Genomic DNA, 19,252 nt, shown 5'->3' on the forward strand with positions numbered 1-19,252 from the left:
AATAAGAATTTTGATACAAAAAAATTTTTAAAAATAAAAATGATATTCCAAGAAAGGTGCCATAATAGAAGGCAAAAGTCATCTTTGACACAAAAGGGTTAAGGGCTTTTACCTTAAATAATTCTCTTTTGAAACATCTACTCTGTGCATGAGTTTATGTATAAATCTAGTTAGGTTCCATGTGTTTCTGTAACACAATAATAGTAACAATAGTTTACATATCAGTTGTTTTACTATGTTATTTCCTTACAACAATCCTAAGAGAAAAGAAGTTCAATTATTATTGATTCCCATTTAAAAATGGGAAAATTAAGGCTCAGAGAGACTTATAATCATTGAACTAGTATCTAAGAAATATTCTGAACCCCAGTCTTCTCATTCCAAGGTTCATATTGTTTATTTTATATAAATGGATCAAATTCACTTTTCTGAGTTATTTCATTAAGCTATACATACTGTTCAGTATTCTTATATCTAAGCTATTTGAAGTCAATAGGATACAAAGTGATTAAAGAAGCAATAGATCATTTCTACTGTTTCAAAAGAATTAGAGCTTAATATAAGACTCTCTTGTTTTCCATGTATAAAATAATAAGGCAAATTCTTTATGATACCTTGCCATTCTCTCTTCAATAACTTCCTAAGAGGAAGCTTTTGTTTGTTTGGTGTTCCTGTCACATTAGGAAAAGGATGCTATGTGATGTCCAGAGTTTCCATTATTGAATGTAACTGTGTTGTTATTTTAGTGTGAGACTAAATTTTAACAAAAATTTCAGCCTTCAAAAACTGATATATTTACATCTTGGGGGCAAAAATTCTATCAAATTCCTGAATAACTTCTGCATTTTCCCCACCTATACATTTTTAGTGCTCTGTGAGGTTCCTTGTAACATTAGTTTTGAACTATCCAGACTAAAAATTTTATGCTGAGAATTTTCTCCTATCTATTACAAAATTTAGCCAAAGGCATGCATTTGCCCAAAAGCTTCTGACATGCTAGTTTGCTCATTCCAAGCTTTAAATTCACTCACTCGGTGCTTTTTTAATCTCTTCAGACTGCTGTTGTTCACGATATGCAGGGACCAAACAGATCTACCTAAAAATATGACAGAGAGTGTAGCTTCAGTCAAAGTAGAACAGTGTTGACTATATCTGACTAGGAGGACATAAAACCAATTAGAAGCTACCAAAGATAAGATTGGTTTCATTATTTCTTTTAATGTTGTTGGGACCATTTAAAAAGCAAGGCAGCATTCTGTTCAGAGCCCCAAAGAAAATTCCAACTCTCTGTTTTAAGACTGACACTACTGGTATATAAAGAAGCTGACAAGTAAATTTAAAGAATAGTATTCCCATTTTCAAAGCCAGGAGCTGTCAGTCATGAACAAAAATAAATTTTCCTGGGAGGTGTCTTGAAGTAAGCAAGGAATTCTGGAAAACATAGTTTAACAACAACCTTGGAGATGAAGTTACTTATAATGATATTAAGTGGAACAGGATAACACTGAATTTGAAGTAAAATAACTTGACTTGGATAAATACTACCTTGTAAATTTCATTTCTCTTCTTTCCTTCCTTTCTTCTCTCCTTCCTTCCCTCCTTCCTTTCTTCCCTCCTTCCTTTCTTCCTTCCTTCTCTCCTTCCTTCTTTCATTTCTTTTTTATTCTTTCTTACCTTCCTCCTTTTATATCAGTTTCATCTTTTGCCTATACATTAAAATATGATGAAATCATCCAACCTGCCCCCATTCCCCAAAGACCTAACAATGTGGGACTAGACTGGACAAAGATTCCACATACGTGATTGCTTCTCTAATATTCTCAGTTTTAAAAGGATTTGCAGGCACAGGCTTATGACACTCACAATCAGGTCTTCCATTTATCAATTGCTCCTTGAACCAAATAGTCTACAGAATACAAATGCAAAGATACAGGAATAATGATCATCTAGATATACTCCACCTAAATAGACAGGAATAGCTGGTGCCCTGAGCAGGCAATGAGATACGAAAAAAGGCATGTTAAAACATGACCACCTTCTATAGGTGACCAGAAATACCAACCAAGGCATCTCCCAGTGGCATGCGACAAATTATCCATCAATCTTACTTAGCTTTTCACTAAACAAAGAGGGAGATATACTTCCTACCACAAATGCAAAAAATTGTCCTGGGTTTATTCTACTAGATGACATGAGGTTAACTTAACTTTTCAGACTTCATTGATTGAGCTGCAAAAAGTCTGGTTCCTTTAGTTATCTGATTGTACTTTCTGCAGATTTTATGCTATTGACCTTTAGACAATTCAATTGCAAAAGTGATTTTTATTTTTGAGTTTGTGCCAGACTGGCAGTCTGAAAGAATGAAGCATGCGGGTTTGGCTAGGGCCAACCTTAGCAAGAAGCAAGTTTGGCTGGGGCCATCCTTAGCAAGAAGCAGACAGCTGCCCATTTTGTATGATAATAAAAGCATCAGGAAGACTCTTGAATCAGGTGTTCTATAGCCCTCTCTCATTGACACTGAAGATTAATTTTTCCTATTTGTAACTGACTATTAATCCCTGCACAAAAGCCTTCAATGGCTCCCTATAACCTACCAAATGAAGTCCAGATTACTTTACCTGGAATTCCGAATGCTCTATTCTGCCACCTACTTACCTCTCTTATCTCACACTGCTTTCCGCCACATACACAAAATTCATCCATGAAAGAAAAACACTCCTTGAATGTTTGTTGATTAATTGATGGGTTACTCATATGTCCCAAACAAATCCTTTCAGTTTTTAGGTCATCAAGCTTTGACTTCTGACTCCTAACAATGTCTTTTTCTAGCACAAGCAGACAATTAAAATCTGAGTCATCCCTTCAGATCCTGTTCAAATGATAGTTACCTCCTTCATAATCTGTTCCCTCTGCCATCATTCAGCATAACATTTACTTCTTTGGACTTCACAATTCCTTTGTACCTCCGTACTATACTTGGGATCATAGGATCTGTGAAAAATCTAAGAGATTACCCGATTATATATGGATCATTGCTTTTATATATGGAAAGAAATTTTCTATTCTAAAATATTTATAGCAACTCTCTTTGTGGTGGCAAATAACTGGAAATGGAGTTTGTGCATCATTTGAGGAATGGCTGAACAAGTTGTAGCATATGATTGTGATGGAATACTATAGCACCATAAGAAATGATGAACAAGTTAATTAAAAAACAAGCATGGAAAGACCTATGAGAAATTATAAAGAGTGAAATAAATAGAACCAAGAGAACATCATAAACAGCAAGAGAAAATTGTCAGAAGGATAAGTTTTGTGTCCACATCCAGAGAAAGAACAGATAAATAGAAATCGACAATGGTTTTTTTTTTAATATACATATATATTTTTATCAAGTGATGCCTTCTCTATTGTGGAGAGAGAAGTAAGGAAGGGAGATACCTGAGAACTTTAACATAATAAAGAAACAAATTAATTTTAAAAAACAAAATGAAATATAATAAAATAAACTGAGAACAAGAAAGGATAAATAATTTATCTATAAGTAGTAGGTATAAGAGTCCAGATACAAAGGTTGGTCCTCAGACCCCACTGTCCTCTACTACTTCTCTAAATAAAACAAAACAACATTTTTATAATGTTTTATATGTTGCTAATTTATTATCTTCTCACTAACTAAATTGTAAACATCATGAAGGCGAGTTCTGTATTTTATTTTACTTTTGTATTAGCACTCTTAGAAAATACTCCAAAGATAATAGGTACCTCGTTTTCTTTTATTCAAATTCATTGTTGAATTTAAATTTGTTGAATTAGTTTCTTGCCTTTCATTTAAAAATAATGACTCATGTTAAAATTCTTTACTTCTACCCCCATAATACATTAACTTATATCAATCGGTTACTCCACAGTGTGGATTAATTTATTGGATACCTTTCTGAAGGCAGGTTTTGACAAGGAGGAAGGGAAAGAGAAGAAAATGAACCTCTGGAGGGAGCACAGAATAGAAATGAAAAAAGAGGGGGAAAGGAGAGAAAATGGAACAGAGAAAGGTACCAAAAATATATCCTTGCCTATTTTAAGGTTTTTCAGTTGATTTAGTGGTTGTCCATCAATTGGGGAATGGCTGAACAAGTTGTGATACATGACAGTTATGGGATATCATTGTGTTATAAGAAATGACAAGCAGGAGGAATTCTGTATACCTAAGAGGCAATTAGCTGGCTCAGTGGATATTGTGCTGGGTCTGGAGTCAGGGAGACCTGAGTTCAAAACTGGCCTCGAACACTTCCTAGCTGTCTGAACCTGGGCAAGTTAACCCCTATTGCCTAGCCCTTACCACTCTTCTGCCTTGGAGCCAATACACAGTATTGATTCTAAGATGGAAGGAAAGTGTTTAACAAAGAACTCTTACATGTATCAGGGTAAGGCTATTTAACAAAGAGCTACAGGGAGAACAGTGTGTGTTGGTTAATCTAAGTGAAACTTTTATCCTAGAGCTGCCCATAGTTGGTCTGTTGGTCAAACATCAGGTAGTACCTAGAGCTCCCCTGTAGACAGTCAAAGCCTTTGGTCTCTTAAGCCAATTTATTCCAAAATTAAGTTTTTAATAGCTTTTTTTTAATGAGCCCAAACTACCTGATGGGAGATTTTGGTTGATATTCCTCTTACCAGAAACTGGATTTGAACAGAGGGCATCCTGACTTCAGATCTTATTTTCTACCTATCTTTCTCTTAAGTTTCTTCTATCTCTAAATCTTATGATCTCATTATTCTGAAAGGAGCAGGAAAAACAATCCCTTACTAACCTCAGGTGACTTTTCTTCGTACATTTGTTTTGGGGAGACTGTCATCTGAATACTTCAACAAGAATGAACAGAGGGTCTTGCCAATTGGTCTTATATAGATGATGAAATTATATGCCTGTCTCACTCGAGCCCCATCTCCTTGGGAATTCCTGGGATCTACCCTGAAGTTTTGAGTGAAATAAAATCCCAGAGGGTCCTGAAGTGACAAGGGTGAACCTTTAGCAGTATCTGACCCCTCAGAAGGCTATCAAAAGTAATACAATGGACTATAGAATGGACTAGGAAGCAACAAAGTCAATCACAAGAAGGAAGCTGAATCTAGAAGGAAACAGAAAGTCCAGATTATAGTCCCCAAGGCAAAAGAGTCAGGATCTGGAATTGGGTGGCCGGATTCTAGCATTGCCAGCTCCAGAAATCTCTGCATTGCAGAAAAACAGCTAAGCATATTAAATCAAAAACAGAGTAATAGAATTGCGAAAATGTATTATTTTGTTTTGTTCAGAAGCTGGTGAACATTTGACTGACCTGCAGGTATAGAATACAGGCAGACAGAGGTTTTACCTAGCCCTGGAAATAGAGATATTAATCTTGGTGACCCTGACACCTACTCCCATTGAACTGCAGAGGCAGAATCCCTGTTATATGGAAAATCATAGTCATATATTCAGAGTTGAGAAAGACATCAAAAATCATCAAATCCAACTTTCTCATTTTACAAATGAGGAAACTGAGGCCCAAAGAAGCAAAATGACTTGCCAGAATCACACAGCTAGTGTCTGAGGTGGGGTTTGAACTCAGGCCCAATATTCTATCCATTCTACCAGTCTGGCAATGAGGAACTTTTCAGGATCTTTAAAGTAAATGTCAACTACAGTTAAAATCAGTACTTGAACTGCATAAACTCAAGCATGTGATAGTCCCTGAAAAATTTCATACCATCCATCTCTCCTGTTACAATATGAACCCATTTTTTTGTCTTTCATTTTTCTCATGTCTTTTTAATATTGTATCTGAGTACATGAATAAAATAACTCATGTTTTATAGCATTTGTAGCTTTTCACTTGCATAATTTATTTGATAGTCACAACAACTCTGTTATATTATTCCCACTTAACAGGAGAGGAAATTGAGGCTCAAATCAAGTTCAGCATGACACATCTAGTAACTGACAAGGAGAGAAACCAAACCAAGATCATTTAATTGAGATCTAGTAGTCTTTCTACCAAATTATATTTTGTTTTGCTTTTAATTATTAAACTAATCTTAAGATATTCCCCCCAAAAATTGCAGAGAGGGGGAAATACACTTCTGAATCCTATCAGAGAAGAAACTTAGCGGGGCAGCTGGGTAGTTTGGTGGATTGAGAGCCCAGCCTAGAGACGGAAAGTCGTAGGTTCAAATGTGATCTCAGACACTTCCTAGCTGTGTGACCCTGGGCAAGTTCACTCAACCCCTAACCACTCTTCTGCCTTGGAAGCAATACATAATATTGATTCTAAGGTAAGGGTTTAAAAAAAGAACTTAGAATTTGAAACCAAGTTCAATGGCAGATACACAAAAGTATAAGTAAACAGTGGACAAAGAAAGTCAATAATAAAAAAGGGCCATTTATTAACTCCTTTCCATTGTGAGTCCTATTATCTGTGACCTTAAGCTACCAAATACCCTTCACTGACACACTAGATATGATATTGCCCAAAGGGACATTTTCCCCCTCTTTTCCTAACAATTCCAACCCAAAGTTTTATCTAAGGAAATCTCCAAAAAAAAAAAAAAAAAAAAAGGAAAAGTTTAGGTATGATTTATGTTGGGGGTAGTTAGATGATGCAAGGGACAAAGTGCCAGACCCAATATTAAGAAGATTCTGAATTCAAATCTAGCCTCAGGCACTTATTAGTTGTGTGATTCTGGGCAAGTCACTTGGCTTTATTTGCTTCCATTTCTTCATCTGTAAAATGAGCTGAAGAAGGAAATGGCAAACCACTTCAGTATCTTTGCCAAGAAAACCCCAAATGGGCTCAAAAAGATTCAGTCAGGAATAAAACAACTTAACAACAAAAATATCTCATGTCTAGATTTCTCCAAACTGAGTAGCAGGACATAAATCCTTGCATAAGCTCTCAATGTGCAATATGAGTAAGGGATAAGAGAAAATATTTATTTCACTCCACATCAATATTTCTGATGTGAAACCCTCATAGAAGCCCATGAATAAGTACCAAAATATTAATCACTCACATAGCCCATTAGACTCCCTGAGAAAGGCAAAAACAATTTGGGAGCTCTCCTGTCAACTTGAAACTCACTTGTCTTAGCAACCCAATGCAATACAAGAAGAGTTGACTTTGGCTCCAGTTCTCCAGCTTCAAAGACTGTGGTGTTGTTCTTTCTCCATTAAAGAAACATCCTTCTAGGAGGTCTGTTGCACTGACACTCAATCTTGGGAACTATTGAACTAAGCATTACCCATAAAGTACTCTTTGAGGCAGAGAAAATCCATTTTCACTGTATAACCCCTTTGGACTATCCTCCCAGTTGTGTGTAGGTTCCCTTCAGATGGTTTCCCCATCTTCAAAGTACTCTATTGTTTTCTGCTCCAGAACTATAGATATTGAGTCCTAATAGATGTATTTACCTTTCAGTTGTTAGCCAGAGAGCACAATTAGCTGAAAGCAACATAGTAAGAAGACTGTGGGATGGGCAGCCCCACAAGTATAGGCTCTATCAAAAGGGGAAATGGTCAATTATCATACCCAAGGGAGCCAAAGGAAAGGATGTTCCTATATATATATGAGTTGCATATATATATATATATATACATATATATATATATATATATATATATATATAAGCAACTCAAATCTCTACTCTGCAAAATCCCTGATGGCCTATCAAATTCTTTAAGATAGTTAACAAACACCTAAACAGCTAAAAATGGTCCACACTTTCTTCTGATTTCAGGTTTCTTAGGAAAACTCTGTTGAGATTATTTACTAAAATGCCTCAATTTCATTACAATAATGTATGATGACCAGCTAATGACATAACTATTGTCAACAAAGCAAGGATCCAGGGCACCTCCAAGACACTCAGGAAAAAGGATAGTAATGACCACAGAAACAACAGAACAAGTCCAAACACAAACTGAAACATATTATTCTTTACTTTATTTCCTCCATGAATTTTTCTTTAGTGAAAGTAATATATATTTTGTTTCATAATATGACAAATGGAAATATGTATTATATAATAACATATGTATAGTCTATATCATATTGCCTTCTTTCTTGGAGAAAGGCAGAGGGAAGGAAAAAGAACTTGGATTATAAAATATCAGAAAACAATATTGAAAAATTACATTGACATGTAATCTGGAAAAAAATCATTATAATTTATGAAAATAGACTCTGGAAAAAATGCCTCAATTTGATTAAGGATTTCCTCAAATATGTAGCACTGTTTAAGCCTTTCCCTTTCATTTTAAAATCAGTACTGTGTATTGGTTTCAAGGCAAAAGAAAGAGAAGGACTAAGCAATGGGAGTTAAACTTGCCCAGGGTCACAAAGTTAGGAAGTGTCTGAAGCAAGATTTGAACACTGGACCTCCTGTTTCTAGGCTCAGCTCTCAATCCACTGAGTCACCTAGAGGCCCCCAGGTCTACAACATTGCTTCAGGAATTCATTCTCTGATCTATGCTCAGATGAGCAAACAAAAGCAGGTGGAGAACTGGAATGAGAGTTTCAGGAATTATTCTCTCAACCTCTTCATCTTAATCTCAAAAAATGTTGCTATTTTATTCTCATGAGTTGTAGAAAGAAGAGGAAGAAATCCTTTCCCCATACTCTCTGTTGAATAGAAGGAATAAAAAGAGCACTATGTGAGGGCAGCTGGGTAGCTCTGTGGAATGAGAGTCAGGCATAGAGATGGTTTAAATCTGGTTTAAATCTGGCCTCAGACACTTCCTAGCTGTGTGACCCTGGGTAAGTCACAACCCCCATTGCCTAGCCTTTACCACTCTTCTGTCTTAGAATCAATACACAGTATTATATTATTATGTTCTATAATTGTATTATATAATATGTATATATAATATTATGCTATATATCACAACAACTCAGGGAGGTAGCTATTATTTTAATCCCCATTTTATAGCATAAGAAACTGAGGCAGATAGAAGTTAAGTAATTTATCCAGAGTCACACAGCTAGACAGTGTCTGAGGCCACATTTGAACTCTGGTCTTCTTGACTTCAACCTTAGCACTCCATCCATTGTGCCACCTTACTGCTTTTGTTGTACTCTATTCAGGAAGTTCAAAGGAAAGAAACTGAATTTTATAAAATGGGGTAGGGAGAGTTCTTCTAAGAATAGGCTACCCCTCTTCCTTGTCCCCTCAGCTGCCAAAGAGATGGAAAACAATCCTTTTTCAAAGGGAATCATGTAGTAGTCTGGTGGTATCTCAGGATCAGTTATGAAGTGTTTCATACACATTTATAAGACCTTTTGTTTGGTTAATTTTTTTGGTGGTTAGGGAGGGATTCATAGGCCAAATTTATTCAGATAATTAAAACCTTTGGGTGCAGTGATTTTTGCCTACCAGGTCTCCTCTCCCTTGGAAAGCTTTGGTAAGAAGGAAAGACTTTGTGAGATGTGAGGTACAAATGCCTTTGGTGATGGTAGCACCTGGGGCAACCTGTTTCCAAAAGGGAACCTAGAGCTGCTGTTGCTGCAGATTCAGATTCTATTCTGGGTCTAGCCCAAGTGTAGGGCTAATCTGTGCTTGGGCTGAAGGTCAATGGCTAAAAATAGGAGAAGGCAGCTGAGCCCCAGGATATGAAGCCCCAGATGAGGGCAGAAATAGAGACCCCTGGTGTCAACTGAGACCGTAGCTGCAGTTGCAGTTGGGAATTCATCTTCGGTGTGAAGCTTTGGCCCCTGTCAAAACCGTTCCACTGGGGGCTGCAAGCTATGACTATGGTGTTCTTAGGGTCTTAAGAGAATTGGCACTAGGCTTAGACTCTGCCATTTTTCTGATATGAGATGTTATTAAGAAACATCATGACTCAATGAATATAGGACTGGTCTCAGATTCAGGAAAGCTCCACTGCTCACATACACCAAATGTAAGTAAGGCTATAAAATCTATGGTAGGTAACAATCTGTATTGGCAGATAGAGTTTCTCATCAGCTTTATCCTTAAACCAGTGAAACCACTGATCCCTACCAGCCAAACCCAAAAAGAATCTTATCATTTGGGGGTCTTTCTCATTAACATGAGTTGGATAAAAATAATGACCTCCTTATATTGATTTCATTCTCTTAGCCTTCTTTGAGACAAACAATTAAGAAAACAATAATGGGTTTACATGCATGCTTTTATGGACACTAACATGAATCAGAACCTTACCTAGATGAAAATTATTTAGGTTTTGTGCCCTTTAGTTACTTAGATGGGAAGTCCTGGGGTCAAAACTGGCTTTGGGCACATCTTTCCTGTGTGACCTTGGTCAAGACACTTATCCAATGTCAAGACTTTACCATTCTTCTGTTTTGGAATTGATACTAAATATCAATTCTAAGACAGAAGGTAAGGGTTTTTTTAATGCTATATTTAGCCAATTTAGCATTCAGTTCAAAACATGCTGACATGTTTTTCAGCTTGCATGAACAGATACTTATAACATTGAATTTTGAATACTGTATTTCATCCTATACATAAGTTTTATTATTCTCTTTAATTATTTTTTTAATTCTGTATAAATTAATGGCTATCATTCCAAAGAAACATGAAAAGATTATAGCTTTTAAAGAGCACACTTCAATGACTATTAGAGATATGGCAGTGGCTATTTTTGGAAAGTCAAGTATTTCAAGAATCATTCAAACTTACAATGAAACAAAATTAGTAGCAATGAAAGGCAAAGGAAAGTATGGTCAAAAACTAAAAAATCAAGTACAGACAAACCAGTATTTACTGTTTTTCTCACTACTCTTCTAACTTCAAAAAGTCTAAACTATAGTATGAAAGAAATGATAATCCCTCCAATTTCCAGGTCTCTTTTACTGCCTTTGTTTATTTTCAAAGGGCTAATTGGGTTATTTAACTATTTAACAGCACTGCTTTAAGTTGGTAGCAATTTCAATAAAAATAATTTGTCAGAAAAGATAATAAAAGAATAGAATGTTAAATATTGGGAAAATGCAATAATTTATTTTTATTCAAGGTTATACCAAAACTAAGGAGTCCAGGTTTATCTTACCACAGGGTAAAATATCTACCTCTAAATTTTTTTTTTTATTTTGTTTTTCATTTTCAGTGGGCCTGGATGTCATGTTCCCATTGAAAGTATGTTGATATAATGAGAAGTAGAATTGTTCCATCATTATAGAAATTACCAGATATAGATGGAATACTGCACCATGACCATGTACTATGACATGTGTCATGAAAGTTTGAAAAAAATTATTCAACAAACACAGACAAACATGCCAGGGAACTTACCTCATCTAAACTCCCTTTGAAAAATCTATGGTTCTCATCAAGGTTATACTTGAGAAAATGGAATATTCATCACAATGTCCAATGTTATAAGTTATCATTTTATGAAAACTAACAAAATAGCATGTCAGGATCTTTTGAACTCAAAGCCAAATTATATAAAACATGTGACATAATGCATATTAAAAGCCTTGTAAGATGTAAAAAACAGTAAGATTTATTGAGTAATTCAATAAGTTAAATCAATTTACTTGGTCTTAGTTAATTAGTAAAATATTGCACTTGCAATCAGCTACAGGGAATAGACTGCACAGTTCCAAATATATGACTAGCACTAGCTCATAAATACTTGGAGACAGACCTCTTACTCTTTCTTATTAGAACACTGTGTCCTGAATCGAGCATGGATACCAAGGTGGAAACTTCATCTGCACCTGAACCACTTCTGGTCTTGATGACTTCAAAAGAGTTCAGGGAAAAAGCTTTAAAATCATTAAAAGGTGCTGAGGAAGGACTTCTTGGTTAAGATGGCAGCAGAGTAAAAAGCAGCTGCTTAACCTCTCCTAACTGAAACATATAGGACTCCTCAAGAAGACATAAAAATAAATCCAGAGGAATGAAGGGACCCCACAACAGGGTGCAGCATTGGAGGTACGTGGAATCAGGGCATTTCCATGCTATTAAGGGGTGAAACAGCTCTCACTAAAACGCGGGCTGAGCAACCCCCTCCCCCACCCCACCCCACCTACAGTACCAAAGCCAGTGCACAAGAGTTAGAGTAAGTTTGGGGCACCCATTAAGTCCTTGGCAGCTACCTGGGGTCACCAGGGCCTGCTCCTAAGAGCAGCAACACTTAAGACCCCAAGAGGCTAAAGAATGTGCAGACTTTGAACACTGACCCTGAGCGCAGGCACAAGTACAGGCGCGGACAAAAGCGCAGACATGGATCCTGAGCGCACGTGAGGACTCAGATCCTGAGTGCAGGCGCAGACCTTGAGTGGGGACCCAGTGCAGAGGAGTGCACGACTGTGGAAACAGCTCCCTGAGACTGTGAAAGGAGCCTCGGGCAGAGGAACAAGCAAGGGGACCACCAGGAGGCTTGACCTTGAGAACAAAGAGACCTGAGACCTCAGGAGCCTAAAGAGTCATCAAAATGGTATGGTACTGGCTAAGAGACAGAAGGGAGGATCAGTGGAATAGATTTGGGGTAAGTGACATCACCAAGACAGTGTATGATAAACCCAAAGAGCCCAATTTTGGGGACAAAAATCCACTATTTGACAAAAACTGCTGGGAAATTTGGAAAACAATATGGGAGAGATTAGGTTTAGGTCAACATCTCACACCCTACACCAAGACAAATTCAGAATGGGTGAATGACTTGAATGTAAAGAGGGAAACTATAAATAAGTTAAGTGAACATGGAATAGTTTACTTGTCAGATCTCTGGGAAAGGAAAGATTCTAAAATCAAGCAAAAGTTAGAGAAAATTACAAAATGTAAAATAAATGATTTTGATTATATCAAACTAAAAAGCTTTTGTACAAACAAAAACAATGTAGTCAAAATCAGAAGGGAAACAACAAATTGAGAAAAAATCTTTATAACAAAAACTCTGACAGGGGTCTGATTACTCAAATATACAAGGAGTTAAATCAATTGTATAAAAAATCAAACCATTCTCCAATTGATAAATAGGCAAAAGACATGAATAGGCAATTTTCAGAAAAAGAAATCAAAAGTATCAACAAGCACAGGAGAAAGTGTTCTAAATCTCTAATAATTAGAGAAATGCAAATCAAAACAACTCTGAGGTTTCACCTCACACCTAGAAGATTGGCTAAAATGAAAGAAGGGGAGAGTAATGAATGCTGGAGGGGATGTGGCAAAATTGGGACATTAATGCATTGCTGGTGGAGTTGTGAACTGATCCAACCATTCTGTCTGGCAATTTGGAACTATTCTCAAAGGGCTATAAAAGAATGCCTGCCCTTTGATCCAGCCATGCCATTGTTGGGTGTGTACCCCAAAGAGATAATAGATAAACAGACTTGTATGAAAATATTTATAGCTGCGCTTTTTGTGGTGGCAAAAAAACTGGAAAATAAGGGGATGTCCTTCAATTGGGGAATGGCTGAACAAACTGTGGTATATGCTGGTGATGGAATAGTATTGTGCTCAAAGGAATAATAAACAGGAGGAGTTCCAGGTGAACAGGAAAGACCTCCAGGACCTGATGCAGAGTGAAAGGAGCAGAGCCAGAAGAACATTGTACACAGAGACCAATACACTGTGGTAAAATAGAATGTAATGGACTTCGGTACTAGCAGCAATGCAATGACCCAGGAAAATTCTGAGGGATTTATGGAAAAGAATGCTACCCACATTCAGAGGAAGAACTACAGGAGTGGAAACCGAAGAAAAACAACTGCTTGAACACATGGGTTGAGGAGGACATGATTGGGGATGTAGACTTGAAACTACCACACCAATGCAACTATCAACAATTTGGAAATAGGTCTTGATCAATGACACATGTTAAAGCCAGTGGAAATGTGCATCAGCCTTGGGAGGATCTGGGGGGGGGGGTGAAGGGGAAAGTAAGAGCATAAATTATGTAACCATGTTAACTTTTCTAAAAAATAAATATTAATAAATGTTTAAAAATCATTAAAAGATGAAAAGAATGAAAAAATTGAGGAAAGAAAAGAAAACTAAGTGAGGGATTTATTTTTTTAATTTTTATTCTCATAAAAAAATTAGGTTGCCATATAAAGAATAATGATGGGATATGCTGAATTTCCATGGAAGACAAATTCAAAAAACAAAAGTTTCAATGTGAAAGATTAATGTTTTTAGATAAATATCCCCAAAATAATAATCTCATCATGGCCCTTCCTTGCTAAAGAATTTGTAATTGCTCCCCATTGTTGAGTCTTATCTCCCCAATCCAACAGCATGACATTATTTCTAATCTGAGGAACACAATGAGTAGGATACAATACAATGAAACCTCGAAAGGGTTGCCTTAGAAACTAACTGACAAGATGAGCATTTCCTTTCCTTTGGCCCCCTCTTTAGAAAGTTTGCCCATCACTGGTTTAGTAGAAAGAACAATTAATTGAGTCAGAAGAACTAGGTTCAAATCCAAATTTTGTTATGTACTACCTTTATGACCTCTCAAACTCAGTTTCTAAATCTCTAAATTAGGAGATGAACTAATATGAATGAAAAAGCTGCTTCATCATACTTATACTGATGACATTTTTTAATGGTGCATTTTCTCCTATATATGAACTCTACTAAAATCCCTTGCAGTGATAAGTCTTATGATCTTCTTCATGACTTTTAAGCCCCTCCCCACATCCTCTTTCTATTCTTCCTTTCCTATTCTCCAGCAAAGCTCTCTTCTTCTATTAGGATAGCTTCTGCATTGTCCCTGGTTAAGTCACAAATTCACTGTTCATTGTTTTTCAACTAACACACATATGGTTATTCTGCCTCCAACTGGATTGTAAATTCCTCATGGCACAGATCATATTTTATAAATAAATACCTAACATGCTGCTGACCAGAAAATAGACCTGTTGATGTAGTTATTAAATAATTTTTCATGTGACCTCTGACTCAGAACTTAAATTCTGGGTTTACATGGACTAAATTTTATTTGGAGAAGAGAAAGGTACTATAGAAAAAACTCATTGTTTCATATCTTGCCCAGAGATTCTTGGGAGAATATCAGAATTTGCCTTATGGAAAATGACAAATGCTCCAAAGGATGTGAAAAAATTAAAACATTAATAATGCACTGTTGTGAAGTTGTAAACTGGTACAACTATTCTAAAGAACATTTTGGAATTTTATGTGCTCGAAAGGCTTTGACCCAGAAATACCTCTATTAGTTCTGTATCCCCAAAAAATAAAAATAAAAAAGGGAAAAGGACCTATATGTACTATCTATAGCTATATATGTTTGTGACAGCTCATTTTGTGGCAACTAGACTTGGAAATTGAAGGGATAACCATCATTTGGAGTTGACTAAAATGGAATATTATTGTACTATAAGAAATGGGGTGGGGGCAGAGTTTTTTTTTTTAATTTCTTCTTCTCTACAAGGCAGGTACTTGGACAGCATGGCCCTCCTTTACCCTCACACATTTCAAAGCTATTTGTTTCACCCCAGGAGATGTCATGTAGCTATTCTGGTCCTGAGTGGCCTGCTGAGTCCTACTCATAGTCCTCCTTGGAGGCTTAACCCTTCCTCCACTGGCTTTCTTCCAACCCAGCCAAGGCAGACTCCCCATGAAAGTCTTCATACCCATTCTCATTAGTTTTCATGGGAGTTCTTTTCCAAGGACTTTCTCACTCCCCCTCTTCTGCCTCCTCTGAGCCTCACTTTGTGAACAATGAAGAGGTTCCAGTTGAGGGAGTTTGCTGAGGTGTAACACAAGCCACAGAACAGACACCAGACTGTGGAGCTGACTGTGGAGCTGTCTGCTGGTGCTAAAGTATATGACTGAAACTCTGTGGCAAAGCTGCACTTTGCCCACTGGTGGGAACAGCTGCTCTGTTGGTAAAGCCTGGGGCACCTCCAACTCCAGCAGTCAGTCTCTTCAGATCATTCACCTGAGAGGCCTTTCCAGCAGGACATCTTTGGACAACTGCCTCGTCTAGATTTTTGATGCCATGCATAAGGGTGACATGGTTCTCCATCCAACAGGAAGAGCTGAGGGAAGCTGGGCTTGTCCACCATGCAATACCAAACAAGTATAAACCTTCTTGGCTATATCTTGGTTATTTCAGATATGTCGTCAAAGGTTAATGATAGTATGGAGGGAGCCAACAAGGCTAGTGCTTCATTATCCAGCTATGGCTCTTCTTCATATGAGACATGTAACTCCTGCAATCAGAAAGCCACTTATGGCAATCCTGGAAGATCAAGCCACTGCTCTGCAATCTGGACCTCATCTCAGCCTTCTTCTAGACTTCAGCAAGGTATTCCCAAGGCCTATCTCAGAGGACCAAGGTCTGGGCTCCATTCTGTCCAGCAGTACTAGTGGCTGAGGGCTCTACAGGGCTCCTAGGACCTGGATGGCCAGAGGGTATCTCAGTAGTAAAAATAGGCTGGAGAGCTCTTCCACATTTCAGGGAACACCATGGGCACTCTTTCCCCCCCCCCTAAAACTCCTTCCATCTTAGAATCAATATTATGAATTGATTCCAAGGCAGAAGAGCAATAAAGGCTAAGCAATGGGGGTTAAGTGACTTGCCCAGGGTCATATAGTTAGGCAGTGACTGAGGTCAGATTTGAACCCAGCACCTCACCTCACAAGGCTTGGCTCTCAATCCACTGAACTACCCAGCTGCCCCCTATGATTTGGTGCATTAGAATTTGCTTCTGTAGGAACACAAGTTGACAATAAGAGCACTTGAAAACTCCCACCATCAGTTTGTTGGTGTTCTGAAAAAAGTGTGGCTGCATCTACTTCTCCTTGTTGAAGAAAGTTCACAAGAACACTTATAGATCAATTGAGAGGCCTTCGGTGCCTGGGCAGGGTGCTGGGCAGCAGTGCCACTAGTAGATTTGAAGGTCACAGGACAAAATGCACACTTGTGGAAAACCTGTCAGTGCCACTCCTGGATGTGCCACTTCAGCAAGACTAAGGTCACAAAGACAACTCCAGAATGGACCCACCAGAAGTCTACTTTTTGGGCACACTGCAGACAGTTCTTCTCCATATGGGTCTGGAAATGGGCCAAAAATAATTTTTTTTAGTTTCACATAGGAATATTATTATCTTAGAAAGACCTGAGAAAACCTATGTGAACGAATACAGAATTAAGTGAGGAAAACACCATACAAAGTAACAATACTGTTAACAGTGATTAACTTTGAATGACTTAGATACTCTGAACAACACAGTGGTCCAAAACAATTCTGAAAGTCTTTTATGAAAATGTTATCCAGGTCCAGAGAGAGAGCCCAAATTGAAAGATAATTTTTTTCACTTTCTTCATTTTTCTTACATTTTTCTATGTGTCTAACATGAAAATATTTTGCATGATTTCACATGTATAATTTATATGAAATTGCTTGCCTTCTCAAAGGGTGTGGAAGAGATTGGAGGAAGAACAATAAGTAAGAATTCAAAACAATTTTAATGAACATTAAAAATAAACAAGTATATTTTTTTAAAAAATAAGTTTGCATTATGTCTAGGTCTCTACAAAAAAAAAAAGAAAGGAAGAGTGATGAACTTCCACATAAGGACTCAAAATAACAAGACATTGACTACAGAGGACAAAAACAATTATGAATATAAACAGATATGCATGTATACACAGAGGATTCAAATTTGAATTTATAAATAGTTAAGACAACTCTCCATTTTCTCTTAAATCTTGAACTTGTCCAAAAATTGGTATAATCCTTCAGTTTTATAATGCTTCACTGGGTGGGAGTCACTCTCAAGGAGAGAGCATACCAAGATAATCCTTTTGTCTGGACCCTCACAGTCCACATAACTCACAGTACCTTAGTTTGTTTATCCAATAAAATTATCTCTTATTCTTCCTCAGTTATGGTTCTCTTTTGTCACAGGAACTTTTTGACTGTATATCAGACTCCTGATCTAGGAATTCCTCTGCTATTTTGTCATTGCCATTCCATTGCTAATAGTTCATTTTCTGACATTCATGGATTAGCCAAGAAAATCTTCAATGTTCTGTTATTGTCATTTCTGGAATCCTATAATCTCCAGGGAGAGGGAGAAGGCAGATTGCAAATGCTCTCACCTCTTCTCCATGAAATCCTTCATCTTTTTGTGTCTCCTACTCTGGTTCTGTCTTTTAAAGTCTCTCTGAGAATTCTTGTAAGGATCAGGAACAACTAAGGATACTGGGATGCTTGGGAGATATGACTAAATGAAGACAAAGGAATGGAATGAGGAATGAAGGAAAAACAAAGATAAATTTCACCTGCTTCATGATTATAAGCTATGTAGTATGTGAAAGACATTTTTATAGTAACATCTGGCAGTATATAATAGGGTAATTTAAAGTGTCAACTTTGGAATCAGGTAGGCCTTAGTTCAACTTTTGACTCAAATCTACATTATTTGTCTGACCACAAGTAAATTATTTAAACTCTCTCAATTTCAATTTCTTTAGTTGTATTAGAGGATTATAATGAAACCTCCCTCACAAGACTATTCTAAGGATCAAATGAAACAAGATAAAATTCCTTGTGATGTAAATATCTGCTTTACTCATTATCTTTCACCCTAAACACTCATATCTTCAAAACTTCCTCATTACCATTGAGGTTAACAGCATCCTCCTACTTACTGAGGTTTGCAATCTTGGGGACAACCTTGACTCTTTTCTCAGTCACTCTGTATGTCCAATGTTTTGTCAAGTCTTATCATTTCTACCATTGCCTTCTCTCCATGTACTTGGTCACCATGCTTTTGCAGGTTCTAGACTATTGGCCTCAAGAGAATTATCATAGCCTTCTGAGAAAAAGATGGAGATCAACATACCACTCATAACACTGGTTAGTCCTGCCTCAATTCTCCTTCATTCCAATATATCCTTCACTAAGCTGACAAAGTAATTTTACTAGAGCTTAAGTCTGAACATGTCATCTGTATGACCTCCAGTATCCCTATTACCTCCTGGATCAAATAGAAAATATTCTGTTTGGCATTTAAAGACCTTCATTACCTGGTCCCTTTTTTTTTTACCATTCCTGTCTGTGCTTTAATCCCCTCCACATATTCTGCAATCTAATAACATTGACCTTTTAGCTGTTTCATGCAGATGATAGACCTTGCCTTTTCACTATCTGTCCTCCATACCTGGAATACTCTCCCTCCTCATCTCTGCTTACTTGGTTCCTTGGTTTCCCCCAAGATTCAGCCCAAATTCTAATTGCTGCTGAAG

At 37.1% G+C, this 19,252-nt stretch overlaps 1 pseudogene; it reads right to left on the reverse strand.

The window, feature by feature from the left end:
* Nucleotides 1–15,417: 15,417 nt before the first annotated feature.
* Nucleotides 15,418–17,068, reverse strand: LOC123241571 (annotated as a pseudogene).
* Nucleotides 17,069–19,252: the final 2,184 nt, after the last annotated feature.

The sequence above is a fragment of the Gracilinanus agilis genome, chromosome 3 (genome assembly GCF_016433145.1).
Source record: "Gracilinanus agilis isolate LMUSP501 chromosome 3, AgileGrace, whole genome shotgun sequence".
Classification (NCBI taxonomy): domain Eukaryota; kingdom Metazoa; phylum Chordata; class Mammalia; order Didelphimorphia; family Didelphidae; genus Gracilinanus; species Gracilinanus agilis.